This window comes from Sus scrofa, chromosome 8 (assembly GCF_000003025.6).
Source record: "Sus scrofa isolate TJ Tabasco breed Duroc chromosome 8, Sscrofa11.1, whole genome shotgun sequence".
In the NCBI taxonomy this organism is placed as follows: domain Eukaryota; kingdom Metazoa; phylum Chordata; class Mammalia; order Artiodactyla; family Suidae; genus Sus; species Sus scrofa.
Window position 1 is genome coordinate 83,005,738 of NC_010450.4, and position 17,306 is coordinate 83,023,043.

General features: G+C 40.3%; 1 long non-coding RNA gene across 4 annotated transcripts in view; it reads left to right on the forward strand.

Moving 5' to 3' along the window:
* Positions 313 to 17,306, forward strand: part of LOC110262147 — a 115,567-nt gene continuing 98,573 nt past the window's right edge. For 3 of the 4 annotated variants that reach the window (XR_002346758.1, XR_002346757.1, XR_002346759.1), the window contains exon 1: positions 313 to 989. This is a non-coding gene — a long non-coding RNA (uncharacterized LOC110262147). The remainder of the gene's footprint in view (positions 990 to 17,306) is intronic. The other variant, XR_002346760.1, reaches the window with a different exon arrangement.

The following is a 17,306-nucleotide window of genomic DNA, read 5'->3' on the forward strand; positions in this document are numbered from 1 at the left end:
CTACTCAACTGCCTGGGAAGATAGTGGTGCTCACCTGCCACCGACTGTGCAAATGGCCCCTGGGTGTCCAGGGTCTCTGGATTGTGGCCTGTTCACCCAACCAGCATCTGCAGCAGTGGGGCCAGTGAGCCTTCCCAGGACAGGCCTGTGCGAGCAGCCCTGTGCCCTGAGGAGGCCCCAGGCCACCAACACCAATTTGAAAATCTTCCCAGCCTCCATGCAGCTGGGGCGGAAACCTGGGGAGAAGCCCATGCCCCTCCAACTATAAGGGGGATGGTCCATAGCCTCCCATCAGCTCCAGAGGGCCTGCCCCTTGGCAGTCACGGCCCAACTGTCCTTCCCAGTCTGCGCGGGGGCAACCTGTGTAGCTTTGGAGGCACTGGGACTTGTCTTGGCTCTTCTGGACCTCTTACAGTGGGGCCCCCTCTCCATGTTTTAAGGATGCTTGAGTTGTGGGGGTGGGTGGGGAGGCCCCGTGAGGAGGAGCTGTCACCTGGGGTGACACCAGCATCGACTGGCCAGGCATTGAGGAGTGGGCCCTCCTGCTCCCGGCTGGCCTGGGCCAAATCTTGCTGCAGCCTTAGGAAGAACTGAGCGGAGCCGTCCAGCAAAGCTGTTCTCCATCCTCAGAAACGTGAGAGCCAAAACACTGACTGTTTTTAGCACCGGCTTGGGGGGATGATTTGTCAGTAGCTACAGGTGACTGAGAAACCTCGTCAAATGCAGATTCTCTAACAACCCGCTGCCAATTAAGACCTAATGATTTGGCATTTTAATAAGATCCAGGTGCTGCCAGTGGGCGGGGCCGCCCCGGGTCCACAAGGAGGAGGATGAGAGGCAGGAACACAAATTAGTGAGGCGTCTGCGCCTCCGCCCACGGGAGGGTCAGAGCAGCCAGGAGGACGGAGGGCAGCCCAGCACAGCTTGGCCCGCCGGGGGTGCCAGGCCTGGCAGGGAAGGATGCAGTGGTGGAGCCCCAAGCTTCCCCGGTGAGTTCTGGTTCCATTTAATTCTGAGTTTGCTCTGGACTCTGGAAGGTTCTGTTCATTGTGGCTCTGTTTAATTCAGAGTTTGATCTGTGGACTCCAGAAGGTTCTGTGAGTTTTGGTTCCATTCAATTCTGAGTTTGTTCCACAGACTCACGAAGGTTCTGTGAGTTCTGGTTCTGTTTAATTCTGAATTTGCTCAATGAACTCCAGAAGGTTCTGTATGTTCTGGTTCTGTTTTATTCAGAGTTTTTCCCCCACAAACTCATGAAGGTTCTGTGGGTTCTCATTCCATGTAACTCTGAGTTTGTTCCACAGACTCACGAAGATTCTGTGAGTTCTGGTTCTTTTTAATTCTGAGTTTGCTCAATGAACTCCAGAAGGTTCTGTATGTTCTGGTTCTGTTTTATTCAGAGTTTTTCCCCCACAAACTCATGAAGGTTCTGTGGGTTCTCATTCCATGTAACTCTGAGTTTGTTCCACAGACTCACGAAGATTCTGTGAGTTCTGGTTCTTTTTAATTCTGAGTTTGCTCAATGAACTCCAGAAGGTTCTGTATGTTCTGGTTCTGTTTTATTCAGAGTTTTTCCCCCACAAACTCATGAAGGTTCTGTGGGTTCTCATTCCATGTAACTCTGAGTTTGTTCCACAGACTCACGAAGATTCTGTGAGTTCTGGTTCTTTTTAATTCTGAGTTTGCTCAATGAACTCCAGAAGGTTCTGTATGTTCTGGTTCTGTTTTATTCAGAGTTTTTCCCCCACAAACTCATGAAGGTTCTGTGGGTTCTCATTCCATGTAACTCTGAGTTTGTTCCACAGACTCACGAAGATTCTGTGAGTTCTGGTTCTTTTTAATTCTGAGTTTGCTCAATGAACTCCAGAAGGTTCTGTATGTTCTGGTTCTGTTTTATTCAGAGTTTTTCCCCCACAAACTCATGAAGGTTCTGTGGGTTCTCATTCCATGTAACTCTGAGTTTGTTCCACAGACTCATGAAGGTTCTGTGAGTTCTGGTTCTGTTTAATTCTGAGTTTGCTTAGTGGACTCCAGAAATTTCTGAGTGTTATGGTTCCATTTAATTCAGAGTGTGATCTGTGGACTCCAGAAGGAACTGAGTTCTGGTTCTGTTTAATTTTGAGTTTGCTCAGTGGACTCCAGAAGTTTCTGTGTGTTATGGTTCCATTTAATTCAGAGTGTGATCTGTGGATTCCAGAAGGAACTTTAAGTTCTGGTTCTGCTTAACCCAGCATTAGCATTTTAATAACTGAGGAAAATAGGAAAGGGAAAATGTTAGCATGTTACTTGTATTGCTTTTTAGGTAGCGTGGTGTTGACGAAGTACAAACCAATGATGATGACATTCAAGCCTCTTTAGGGAAAGAGCAAGTCTCAGCTCTGCTCCTTTCTCCTTCCTCACAGTCCTACATTCACTGACACTCTACGGGGACTGCAGAGTCCAAATCCAGACTCTTTAGCCAGGGATGCAAAGCCTTCTGTGATTTAGCCCCTACCCGCCCATTCATCTTAAGTCACCACTCTTTTCCTAACCAAAGTCTGAGCTTCAGTTGTATTTATTTATTCATTATTTCATGAACTCCTTTTTAAAGATAAGACTTTGACTTGAAATAACTTCAGATTTTACAGAAAAGCTGTAAAGATAGTAGAGGTCCTATATATGGTTTGCCCTTTGAATCTTTGAGTTTTGCAACCATGGATTCAACCAACTGTGGATGGAATTAATTCCAAAAATCTTCCCAAAAGCAAACCTTGAATTTGCTGCAAGCTAGCAACTTCTTACATAGTACTTCCATTGGATTAGGCATTATAAGTAACCTAGAGATGATTTAAAGTATACAGTAGGATATGCGAAGGACATATGCAAGTATTATATCATTTTGTATAAGGGACTTGAGCATCCAAAGGTTTAGGTATCCACAGGGGTCCTGGGATACCGATGGATGACTCTACTCCTGGTTTCCCTTAATGTTAACATATTATTATGGTCCATTTTTCCAAATTAAGAAAACATTAATATATTACTCTTAACTAAACACCAGTTCTGCAGCTACTGTCCTTTGGCCATCCCAGGATGCCATCCAGGACACCATGTTCATCTAGACGAGGTACATTTTTTGTTTCTTAGCCCCTGCTCATCACGTGTTCCCTTCCCCAGGATACTCTTTTCTCTCCTGACTTAAGTGCTACCTATTCTTCAAGTCCATTCAAATCTTATCTCTGCACTAACTTTCCTAATTCCTTCTGTCCACAATGATTTCTCTAACCTTCAAACTCCAGAACCACTTTGGTCCAGATCACATATTTGGAATGTGGTGTTGACTGACCTGTATTATTACATCTGTTGTTCTGTTTTGTTTACCAATTAGCATATAAGGCAAGGGTAATATCATGTTCATTTTCTGACACATCTGCAGGCATTGTGTTCTCAAAAGCATTTATTGGTAATGAATTGTGGTATTCATGTTATTTATTTTATTTCACCATTAGCATAAATAATTGGGAGTCGGCTGTAAATATTAATTGAATTTTTAGTGGCCCAAGGTTACTACATTTATATTTTATGATATAATAGATAATAAATGCAACTCAATGAGTAAAAATAGCTAATATTTATTGAGTACTGACCATACCCCAGGCACCCAACTAAATGTTTTATATGCAGCGTCACAGTTAATTCTCATCAAATTTTACATGGCAAATACTACAGTTATTCCTGTTTAAGGTTAAGTGATTTGCCAAGGCCTGCGCAACCTAAAGAGATGGAGGCAAAATTCACACTCGGACATTCTGGCTCCAGAGCATGCACTCCTAACCACTTCACCGTAAAGTGCTTTTTGTCCTAGCAATGATTTCAGTTGAGTGGTTTATTTTTTATGCTTTTTTTTTTTTTTAAACCCATCATTCAGTCTTTCCTTAACTTCTAAAACCTGGTGTCCCCAGTAGCCCACTGACGCTGCTCTTGAAAGTGTCAAGTTACTTTTTTTCTTATCGGTCCCAATGACCTTAAAATTTCTGCCATGATGTTTCTACTTTGTACACTGGGTTGGAACTTAAAAGCTATTTTGCATTATGTCCCATCTCCACACTCTGAGGGCGCAGACTTTGCATCTTTAGGTCCGGTACTAAACTCTGAACATCATAAATGCTATTTGTTTTTCCTCTTTGTGACAATAGTTTTGAAAGTCTTAAAAATTTTAAATTATAAAGGAATGCCCATTTGAAATTCTGAAGTATAAATACATAGACTAATAAGTGACAAACCTTTTCTTCTTCCCTATTTCTCAGCGATAGATTGTTTAACATTGTGGCCTTAATACAGTTCATTAAAAATTATGAATATTTTGGAAGGTCCCTTATTGTGCACTGGGTTAGGGATCTGGCATTGCTGCAGCCATGGTGAAGGTCACAACTGTGGCTCAGGTTCGATCCCTGGCTCTGGAACTTCCACATGCTGTGGGTGCAGCCAAAAAAATTATGAATAATTTTAATTATAAATACAAACTCATGACGTAAAAATTGATAGCTTTCCAGTGATACAGAAGAATATGGAAAAATCTTCCAAGGTTCTAATTTTCAGAGGAAACTGTTCTTAAAAGCTTACTATTATAAAAGCTCCAGATGTTTTCTATACCTGGAAGCCTTTTGTAATTCTGTTTTTGTTTTTGGCAGGAAGAAAATCCTGACATGTGCTGTCACCCTGATCTCCCCCAGACCAGCTGTCCCTAAGAATTTTGCTACTTTTGACACCGTCACATATTCTTTTTTTCCTTGCCACTCATTTTCTAAACACGAGTCAATCAATCCTTTTCCTCTTTTTCAGACTACTTTCTGACTCCAGTGAATGAGTTTATCTGGGACCTCTGGTTTTTCTCTGAGTATCTTCATCCCTAGAGAGTTTCTCCATTCCTGATCAGGCTACCATCTTTTCTCACACGGTTCTCTTGCTGCCAAACTTCTTTTTAGACTTTCTCAACCCACAGTCATTCCTCAGCCCCTTGTGATCTGATTTACATATGCCACTCCAATAAAACTATGTTTGAAATTTCCTTAATCACAGAAAATCTCTACCACCACACTCCCCCCCCCCAGTGGGTTTCTGGGGGCCACTGACTCTCTTTTCTGTGAGAAGTGCTCCCTTTCAGGCTTCTGAGCCATTGCAAAATCCAAGTTCTTCCTCTGCTTTTAGGACCTGAGCTTCCCCTACTGTAATACGGCCACTCTGGGTCTTTTGTTCCTGATCTCTGTCTCTCCTAGTGTCCCCCTGGGGGACGTCTTCACAATCCCAACACCACTCAACATGCGCTAACCACGTCTAACATGAACTAACCTCTCTCGAATTCCAGTTCCACATCTCCCACTCCCTGCTCATCAGATTCACAATTTACCTCAAGGCCAACCTATCACAGCTTAAACACACCACCTAAAAACACACCCTCTTTCCCGTGTCCTTATTCCTGTTCATGATATTCCCACTTTCTTGGTCAACAAAGGAACATGTTGGTCTTCATCCTCTCTAGTACCCTTTGAGTTCCATCAATCACCTCACCCAGGAATTCCACTGCTGTATCTTTTGCCTGCTGCTTCTTCCTAGTCCCACCATCTCACTGTTTCTTAACTGCATTTTTAGGGCCTCCTGATTGTGTTATCTTCATCCCCGCCCACTTCATTGTCCATTTACCCACAAATAGGTCAGGTAAGTCTTCCCTGAAACCTTTCCCTAACCTTCCACTTCCCTGCCCCAAACTCTTCAGTGACAAGCCACTACCTGTGAATGAAAAAATTCTTCAGCATAGTTTTAGATGTCCTCCTAACAGCGATTTGCAGACTTTTTGTTTTAGGATCCTTCTTCACTCTTAAAAAATTCTTGAGCTTCAAAGAGTTTCATCTATCACTGTTTCCTATATTGGAAGTTAAGACTGAAGAAAATTTAAAAATATTTACATATGTATTTAAAAGTAACAATAACAAACATATTAACATAAATACCACATTTTGTTGAAGCAATAACTTTTTGGGAAAAAAAGTAGGAGTGGCATTGTTTCACATTTTTGTAAACTCTCGAGAGTGTCAGACTTAATAGGATTTAATAGAAGACAGCTGTATTCTCTTATCTGCTTCTGCATTCAATCTGTTGTGATATCATAGGTCATGTGGCCTCTGGAAAATTCCATTGTGTATTTAAAAAGAGAGTGAACAGGAAAATAACATCTCAGTATGAATGGGGAATAGCTTTGACCTCATGGACCTTTGACGGTGTCCCAGGTCCCCCGACCACATACTGAGAACCACGCTATCTCTGCCTTCTCCCTCACGTCTCCTCCAACCTTCACGCTCCAGTTAAACTATGCTTTACCTATGAACGTATTCACATTTTTGTGGCTCTTCTTCAAAGAAGGATTTTGGTCAAACCATTGTATTTATTCATTGGAAGGACCCTGTGGTTTGCCAGGGAACAGGGATTTGGTGGGGAAAAAATCCCTCCGATTACTAGAAAATACTTTTAAGTGGAAATCAGGGAACTTACATGCTCGTGACAGTTCTGTAACTAAGATTTTCTGTCACCTCGGACAAGTCACTTAACTTGGTTTGTGCCTTGGTTCTCAGTTCTTGTCTGCGTAAACAAAGAAAATAGATAAGATGATCTCTGGGAGTAGTTCCAAGTCTAAAATCATCAGCGATTTGAAATTAAATCACGTGCAGTCTATTCTGAAGAAGTGGGAAACACCTGCCATTTCCAGTCTTCTGTATACACCCCTGACATCAGTTTACTACAAACTGCTGTCTTTTTCTGAATGCATAAAAAGATCAGGTTCTCAGAGTTCCTGTTGTGCAGTGGAAATGAATCCAACCAGTAGCCATGAGGTTGTGGGTTCCATCTCTGGCCTCGCTCAGTGGGTTGAGGCTCCGGCATTGCTGTGAGCTATGCTGTAGGTCGCAGACGTGGCTCGGATCCTGCGTTGCTGTGGCTGTGGTGTAGACCGGCGGCCACAGCTCTGATTGGACTCCTAGCCTGGGAACTTCCTTAGACCACAGTGCAGCCCTGAAAAAGCAAAAAATAAAAATTAAAAAATTAAAAAATCAGGTTCTCTGTGTTTGCAGTTTCCAATGCCTGTCTTGAAGGGCTTCAAGAAAGAACTCACTGAAATCTTTGAATTTCTTTCTTCTTTTTTTATACAATTGAGATATAATTGACACATAGCATTATCTTAGGTTCAGGTGTATAACATGATTCACTATTTGTATATTACAAAATGATCACCACAATAAGTCTAGTAACCATTCCATGCCACACATAATTACAAATTTTTTCTTATAACTATTAAGACTTACTCTTTTAGCAACTTTCAAATATACAATACAGAATTATTAGTCACCATGCTATACATTACATTCCTAGGACTTAACATTTTGAAATATAGTCTATTGTTGTGTCTCCAAAGCAAGCAAGACTTTGTGCCTTTTGACCACCTTTGCCTGCTTTGCCCCTCCCCACGTCCTGACTTTGGCAGCCACCAAACTGTTCTGTCTGTGAATCTCTGTCTGTGATTTTTTGTTTTTGTTTTTTTTTTAGATTCCACATACAAGTGAGGTCATACATTATTTGTCTTGATCTGACTCATTTCACTCTGCATAACACCCTCAGGTTTCATCCATGTTGTCACACGTGGCAGGGTTTTCTTCATTCTCATGGCTGAATAATATTCTCTTCTTTAAATGCATCACATTTTCATCATCTGTCCATTCATTCACGGACGGAGTTCCTTGAATTGCAGTTGATTAAAGTTGGAATTTTTTTTTATACTTTTCATGAAATTTGGGACAATTTCAATTATTTCTTCCATTTTTGCTGCTGGTCCCCCTCCTTTCCCCTCCTGCAGGACTCTGATTACACATGGTCACACACCTGTGATGCTCTGCTTTTTTTTTACTTTGTTTTCTTCTTCCTTTTTTTTTTTTTTTTTTTCCATTTTTTTCTCCGTGTTTCTTTTTGGAGAGTTTCCATTGCTACATCTTCAAATTTACTAATCTTTTCTTAAAACAGTATCTATTCTCTATTAATCCCATCCAGTATCTTTTTTTTAATCTCAGATATTGTATCTTTCATCTCTAGCAGTTTCATGTGGGTCTTTTTTAAAAAATATTTTTCATGTCTCTTTTTAACATTTCATGTTTTTGTCTACCTTCTAAAATACGTGGAGTATATCATGATGCCTGTTTTAACATCCTTATCCACGAATTCTGTAATTCATTTCATTGAAAATTTTTTGTTGTTGTTGTTGTTGTTGTTGTTGCAAGTGGATATTTAGGGCCCATTTACTCTTTGTGGGCTGATATATATATAAAAGCAATGTATTTTTGTGTATTGATATTTTAACCAGCTACCTCATCAAACTCATAATTCCAATAATTAATTATAGATTCTTTTCGGTCTTCTATGTATGTTTAACATCTGTGAAAAATGACTGTTTTTCTTCCTTCCCACTCTTTACATCCTGTTTCTATTCTCTTGATTCACTGCACTGGTTTGGATATCTCACACAGTGTTGAATAGTAGAACTTTTTGTGTTGTTCCAGATTTTTAATGTTCCCCAGTAAAAATGAGAGTTAATAGGATTTTTTGGTAGTTATTCTTTATTAGGGTGAAAAAATTCCCTTCTGACTTGACAGGGATTTTTATTTTTATTTTTTATTTTAAAAAGCATGATACATTTATAAAATCTACATCTGTTGAAATGATCACATGGTTTTCTCCTTTAATATATTTTATGTGAAAACTGACATTTATAGATTTTCTAATATTAAATCACTTGCATTCTTGGGATAAACACATAACTTGGTCATAGTATATTTTGTCTTTCTGTACATGTTAGATTGAGTTTGCTAATGTTTTATTTTAAAATTTTGCATCATTCCCCAGTTAGATGGACCTATAATTTTCATGTATCATTCTTTTCTAGTTTTAGAGTCTATTTAAAAAATATTTAAGTTAAAATGCCCCAGAGAGAAGTTCCTGGTGGCTTAGCAGGTTAAGAATCCAGTGTTGTCACTACTGTGGTGCGGGTTCAATCCCTGGGCCTGGGAACTTCTGTATGCTGCAGTCTTGGCAAAAAAAAAAAAAAAAAAAAAAAAAACCCACAAAAAACCAAAAAAAAACTCAGAGAAATGCATTCCCGAGTTTTTCCTTTTTTCACATTTCTAAGTTTGTATGAGTCTAGAATTACTTATTTCACAAAGTTTGGTACAGTTTGCCTCTTGCGTATATAATAGGTACATATTTATTTTGAGTTACTTTGGGGGTGTATTTTTCTAAGGATTTCTGCATTTAAATTTTTATTTTCAAGTTTATATTTAAGCTTGTTCACAGTACTTTTAATATTACAGCTATGGTTACGACAGAGTTAAGTTATTCCACCCTTTGCAGCGTGGGTATTGACCACTTGGATACCCTCTTTTTCCCTTCCCATGGCTAATTTTACAAGAAATTGACTTTAGTAAATGTTTTTAAACAACTGACTTTGATTTTGTCAACATTCTTTTTGGTAATTGTTTTCTGTTTTGTTCATTTCTGGTCTTATCTTTATTATCTCCTTCCTGCAGGCTTCTTTTTTTTTTTTTCAACTTACCAGTTGCACATTTAACACATTGATTTTCAATCTCTCTTCTTCTCTATAACATTCTCCCATTCGAAATGCCATTTTCACCTCATTCCGCAAGTTTTATGTTCAAGTTTTATTCATTTCTCAGTGTTTTCACATTTATTTATTTATTTATTTATTTAGCCTTTTAGGGCCACACCTGAAGCATATGAAAGTTCCCAGGCTAGGGCTCGAACTGGAGCTATAGCTGCTGGCCTGCACCACAACCACAGTAACGCGGGATCCCAGCTGCGTCTGTGACATACGCCACAGCTCATGGCACTGAGCAAGGCCAGGGATCCAACCTACATCCTCATTTATACTAGTTGAGTTCATTACCACTGAGCCACAATGGAAACTCCCTAATTTTGATTTTTGAACTATGTGTAGTCTGTTTTTAATTTCTAAGTGCATGCGGATGTTATTTATCTTTTCATCGTCAATATTATCTCATCTGTTTTTGATTGTTGTCGAATTTGGAAAAACCTCAATGCAGTTTCATGTATGGGCTGTAGGACATCAGAACATAGCAAGAATTCTAGTGCAGGGCAGATTTTAAATAGTCTGAATTGACAACACTCAGTAAGTAGCTTGTCACGGAAGACTTGTTTAAGCAGAGCAGTAAGAATTTTATGTTAGTATCTTGGATGATATGAGAATTTTGTTAACTAGTAGGAATTTATATTTTCCCCACGTATTTGTATGTATCATTATCTTCATTGTGTTACCAAAGAACCTATTCATTATTTCTGTTTGAAACAGATGTATTTTTCTTTCTTTAAATTTTTAAAATTTTTTTAAATTTATTTTTTGTTGAGGTAACTGGCTTATAGCGTCCTATGTTTCATGGGTGCAATACTGTATTTCTACTTCTGTAAACACTATAAAGCACTCATCATCAAAAATTTAGTTTCTACCTGATATCATCTGGTTGATCCCCTTTAACCCACTTGTCCTCACCCCATCCCTCCCCCTCTGGTAACTATTATTTTGTTCTCTTTATGTGTCTGTGTTTGATTTGTTTGGTTATTTCTTTTTTTTTTTTATATTCCATGTATGAGTGAAATAATACGATATTTGTCTTTCTCTGACTTAATTTCACTTAGCATAATACCCTCAGGAGCCATCCATGTTGTTGAAAATGATGAGATTTCATCTTTTTATGGCTGAGTAATATTCTGTGTGTGTATATAATATATATAATTTATTATGTATATCTCATATCATCTTTATCCATTCTTCTGTTAATGGGCACTTTGGTTGTTTCCATATCTTGGCTATTGTAAATAATGCCGTAATTAACATTGAGGTGCATATATCTTTCCGAATTAGTGTTTTGATAAATGCTTAAATGCTTAGAGGTGGGATAGCTGGATCATATGATAATCCTGTTTTTAATTTTTTTTTTTTTTTTTGTCTTTTCGCCATTTCTTGGGCCACTCCTGTGGCATATGGAGGTTCCCAGGCTAGGGGTCCAATCAGAGCTGTAGCCACCGGCCTACGCCAGAGACACAGCAACGCAGGATCCGAGCCGCGTCTGCAACCTACACCACACTCACGGCAATGCCAGATCGTTAACCCACTGAGCAAGGGCAGGGACCGAACCCGCAACCTCATGGTTCCTAGTCGGATTCGTTAACCACTGCGCCACGACAGGAACTCCCTGTTTTTAATTTTTTGAGGAAAGAGAATCCATACTTTTTTCCATAGTAGCTGCATTAAGTTACATTCCCACCAACGGTGTATGAAGGTTCCCTTTTCTCCACATCCTTGCCAACACGTGTTATTTCTTGCCTTTTAGATAAGAACCATTCTAATAGGCATGAGGTAATATCTCACCGTGATTTTTGACTTGCATTTCATCACAGTGACTAGTGATGTGGAATATCTTTTCATGTGCCTATTGGCCATCTCTATCTTCTTTGGAAAAATATCTGATAGATCAATATTCAAAATATACAAAGAACTTATCCAACTTAGCAACCAAATAACCCTTCAACAATCCGATTAAAAATGGGCAGAGGAACTGAATAGACATTTTATCAAAGAAGATATACAAATGGATCTATATTTCTTAGCAAATTACGGTTTTTGATATGACCTGAAAATTTTTGTTTACCATTTGCTTTGATGAAATCAATAGCAATTATTTTAACACAATCATCTTTAACACTTTCACATTCTAGTAATTTTGAGTTTTTACTCTTGTAGATATAAATGTATAGATTACAAAAGAAAATGCCCTTCATATCTGTCCATATCAAGCATTTTTAATGTTCCAAATGTCTGGACACATTGCAGTTAAAATGACATAATTTCCTGCAGCAATTTTTTGAATAAACATTTTTCAAAAAGGAAAATGGATTTGGATTTGGGTTTCTCTTCTAAATCTTTGAAAATACAGGTTACCTTAAAATGTAAGACTTGAACAGCCCTATAGGAGATAGACCATGTAGCTACATTTAGTTTCTTTAAGGAAAAATTCAAGTTAGTATATACCTTAGTTTGCTAGGGGTGCCATCACGAAATAATACTATGTGGCCTAAACAACTGAAATTTATTTTCTCACAGTTTTAGAGTCCAAGATCAAGGGTTGGGAAGGTTGGTTTCCAACGAGACCACTCTCCTTGGCATTCTCACCTGGTCCTCCCTCTGTGTGTCTGTGGCCTAATCACTTCCTCCTATAAAGACAATTGGACTAGGGCTCACCGGAACAACCTCATTTTAACTTAATCACCTCTTTAAAGGCCCATTTTCAAATTCATTCCCATTTGGAGGTCCTAAGGGTTAGGGGACTTCAAGGTATGAATTTTGCGGGGACCACAATTCAGCGCATGACAGCCTACTTACCTAGAACAGTCCATCTTTGGGGCATACTGGAAAGGCATAGAACTGTGCAAAACACAGATGATATGACAGGAAGGAGCCCTACACGACACATATGCAAACATAGCAAGCAGTGTTTTTTGTTTTAACAGCAGAATGAATTTTTATCTGTGTGTAAACACCAAGGGCTAGAACATTTCCCACATCCAGAAAGACCCCCTTCCACAAAAAGACCCGCCATCCTGACCTCTGCTGCCCCAGATTTGTTTCGCTGGTCCTGGAACTTCATACAGGTGGACTCATCCTGTAGAGATTCTTTTGGGTCTGCCTGTTGTCACTCAGAAAAGTGCTTTTGAGATTCACCTACATAGTTGCTGCAAACATATTAATGTTTAAGTTGTGCATACACTCCTGGTTCCTCATTTCCACAACAGGGAGTGTCCTAATTCTGACAATGTTTGTTGTTCAATGGCAGGTTCTAATCGTCCAGAACTTCACTTTTTTTTTTTTTGATAAAAATAACAGAAAGATGATTTTCAGCTGGCAAAAACATTAAATACAGTTTTTAGAGTTTCCATCAAAACCGTGTCATGCAGTTCTCATCTGATTAGTTTTTGTCACATCTGTTGTGGCATTTACAAATTGGAATAGTATCTGTTGTCTGGTTAGTTTCTTGAATTTGCTGATTCATTTCATACATGTTTCCACATTGTTTTTATTCTTCATAAATTATTTTGGATAAATAGATCACTTGAATTTTTAATTTTGACATGTTTCCACATGACCATGGGGGATGGGGCGGGGGGAGGAGCTAGAGATCAAATTCAGCAATTTGTTTGCAGGAGTCCATGAAATTTCCATTGTTTGAAGTATACGATGTTACTTTGTTATGTCTGAAAGGCAGACGTCTTTCACTTAAAATTAATCACACTTTTTTTATTTTAAAATTATTCTTCCCAGTCTGTTCATCTGTTCAGTGCATCTTTATTTGATTTATGTGCACTCAGGTGAACTTGCTTTCTTTAGTTCTGTGGAAGCCAAATGACTTTTGAGGGGGTTCTCATTATAACATTAAGCCAGAAAATCTGTCAGATGGACATATATCCATCTTGTTGAAAAATGTTCATAAACAAAGTATGTAACTTTTAGTCTTGGAGTAAGGCAGGCAGGATTTCATAACAATTTTACCACTTCCAAAATTTTTTCAAATACCTGTTTGAGAAGCATCCTTTTTATTCATTGTATGTCCTATTCGATTGTTTCTAAATATTATTGGAAATCTTGACTTTGGTGCAGAGGGGCTGTCTCTAATCAAGAGTGAATAAAATTATTAATTACTTTGTCACCAAAATGAATGATCATGATTCTCCACAAAATTAAGTTGTTGCTGATTTTTGTATGTTCCTTGTTAAGTAAGAAATGATGTTTTTTCTTTACTATCACTTTCATCTTCTTTCTGATTTTTTGTTCCCTTCAGGAGTGTCTGGATTCCCATTCTCCTGGTCATCTTTATCTATTTTGCTATCATTCTCATTACTTACATTTTCTTGGTGACTGTGATTCTTTTCTTTCTCCTTCCGATTTTCGATGACCAACGATTTTAGTTTTGATATATTTTCATAAATGTAACAATTATTATTTTAGGTTTTCTTTAGGGTGTTCCCCATCATATATCTCTCCATTTCGATTATGATGAATAATTCTAAAAAGTGTAAATAATCAGAAATTAAGGCATACAGAGAGCATTTTAAATGTATTTAAACATTTCTGCCATAGTATGTTGGGCTATAATCACATAATAGAATTACTTTTACAATACACACATTGACCTACTGTGAATATGGGAAGGTGTTTCATCATTGTACTTACTGCATCTTCAGGCCATTTTACCAGGATAGCGGCAATTTTCATCTGTAACTTCTAGATCTGCAACAGGACCAGGTGTGTCAGGAAGACTGAGATGGGATGTATAAAATGTACAGCTTCACAGTCATATTTGCTGTTTGTGGCAACTGTTATACAGATGGGAATTCTGATCAATTTTATTCCATTGGGTGTAGTTTAAGTCCCACTGAGAAACAGATGCCAGGTAGCCATGAAAGAGGTTTATTTAGGAAAGGAGGAGGAGAAGGAGGGAGGGCCTTAGTTTTTGATGCAGGTCTGGGAGAAGAGAGGGAAGAAAGGAAGACAGAGGATGCTCAGACTCCAGTACAGGCCCGAGGAGGTTCAGCCAGGCTGATGGGGAGCCCTTAAACCGAGTGACCCATTGGAAGTGTCCCATATCTCACAGAACTGGCTCGTCTTCGGGCCCTCTGTGCTCAGCCATTGGCCGTGAGTGGTCTGCAGCAAGTGTTGCCTCAGCACAAAGACAGTGCTGAGTCCAAAAGGGCAGGAGCTGGCGTGTCCATCAGTGATGCTCCCTGCAGCAAAATTCTCAGGCTGTCCCAGTCACGCCTTGTGCTACAAAGATCTACTTCTCCTTGCAGGTTTAGAAAGGAGCTCCTCCAGGATGTTCATGAGCCTTTCCTTCTGGGCAGAAGCAGAAATGCTAGGTTAGTAAGGTGAACTACAGCCTCCACCAGTGCCATGGGACTCAGGGCCATGACGGGCTCATCATCCATGTGCGCTACTGTCCATTCCCCTTACCCTCCACTGTCCCTGCAGCAGATATTTGTGGCTTACCTGATGGTGTCATCCGGACCTCCACTCCTGAGAAGTGTGAGCTCTTGGCAGTCAGACCTTTCCCAGACTAAGTTTGCTGCACGTGTTTGGTCACAGTTACGAAAGGGTAAGGTAATACCAGGAGGCACCACGTGGGTCACCTGGATTCCACCTGTGTTCCACCTGTGTTCCTTCCTGTCCCTGCTGTGTGAGAGCAGCCTTCCTCTCCTTCTCATTGGGTCCATTACCTGCCATGATACTGACCTATCACCTGCCAGTCCCTAGTCAAAGGAGCACAGAGGGCACTCAGGGTAGCCAAAATTTATAGTTCAGTAGGACCTCGTTGTGTTCCCTGCAAGAGTGGGACACCAAGAGTAGCCCCTTTTGAGACCATCAACCTTGCAGAGCCCAGAGTTGTGGGGACAAGAGAGACAAAATTCCAAGTGGGCCATTGGGAATAACGGTAAGTGGGGTCATTATGCTCCCATCCCTTGGTTTCTAGGACCATGTCTTCTTCCTCGTGGGGGCACAGCAGAGATTTCTGATTAAGAGCATGTGTTATATCCTGGGGAATAGTACCTAGGCCTTCCAGAGCATTGTCTTAGAGCCAGCACTGAGTATCTTGAAAAGGTTATTCCAGTGTTCATGAGGCGGGCTGCCTCTGGATGATGGTACACACAGACTAGTGGCTCCTATGGCCATGGACCCATTGTCACACCTCCTTACCTGTGAATAGGGCTTCTTGCTTGTGTGTTATGTTCTGTCAGATTCTATGCCTGTCTGAGTCCTTGCAAATTTGTTTCCCTCCACTGGAACATTTTTCCCAGGTCATCACCACTAAAATTTTAACAATTGATCTTCCACCTTGGGCCAGGATGCCCCACCTATCATTCGGGCAGTAGGTAAACTAGTCCCAAATCTCCATCTTACTGTTTCATTTAGACCACTCTCTTGATCACTTACCTTAGTTCAGGTCCACTGGGAAGCAGATGCTAAGGTGAGAGTAGATGTACCTGGGATTTATTGGGGGAGGGAGCAGGAGAAGGCAGGGTGGGCCTTCAGACCATGATATGGGTCTGACATTCATGGAAGGAGAGAGGCTGGGAAGGAGATGGAGGGGAGGGAAGGGAAGGAAATGAAAAGAGGGAAGAGAAATGAAGAAGAGCCTTAGACTGTATTTGCAAGTCCAGGCCGATGGGGCGTCTTCAAGCCAGAATCACCCAAAGAAAGAGTCCTGCCTTTCCCGGAAAGGGGTACCATAGTACCTGAGCACTCCTGCCATGCTTGCTTATTGGCTGGTGAAGACAGTGGTACATCCAGGGGAACAGTAAATGGGGCTGTCAGTCAATTACGATTTCTGTAGCAGATGGCCTGAATGGTGTATTTCTGTGGCCATGACGAAAAGGGAACGCCACACACGTTTTAAATGTACTAAAATTTCCATACCACACAGAGCTATATTGTGTTTAGAGTTTGACGTGTAATGATTGGAAGAATTTCTCAAAGTCTAGCTTATGGCTTCAAACATCTATTGCATCTTGGGAGTTCCCTTCCTGGCTCAGCAGTTGACGAGCCCAACTAGAATCCATGAAGATACAGGTTCAATCCCTGGCCTTGCTCAGTGGGTTAAGGATCTGGCATTGTCGTGAGCATAGTGTAGGTCACAGACGTGGCTCAGATCCTGTGTGGCTGTGGTATAGGCTGTCCCCTGTAGCTCCGATTAGACCCTTAGCCTGGGAACTTCCACATGCCATAGGTGTGGCCCTAAAAAGCAAAAACAAAAACTATTGTTTCGTGTCCTCTCTGCATGTACATACGATGCTGAGCTCTGTAGGAGTCATCCATTCTCAAAGTAATGCCCAGTCTTCCTGTTATGATTCTCTATAAGATGGTCTGCCAAGCAGTAGTGATGTTTTGGAAGCCATTCATATATTAGGATATCTAGCAACAACCTGCTTGTACACAAAAGTGATGGCAAACCATGTAACTATGTCTCACTCCACCCAAAATGAATGTATCATCAGCTCATCCTCTCCTTACCGGAACCTAAAATGCAGATGCTCCATCAGCACTTAAAGAGAGGGGACATGTCTGGGAGTTCCTGTTGTGGCTCAGCGGTAGTGAAGCTGACTCGTATTCATGAAGACGCAGGTTTGATTCCAGGCCTTGCTCAGTGGGTTAA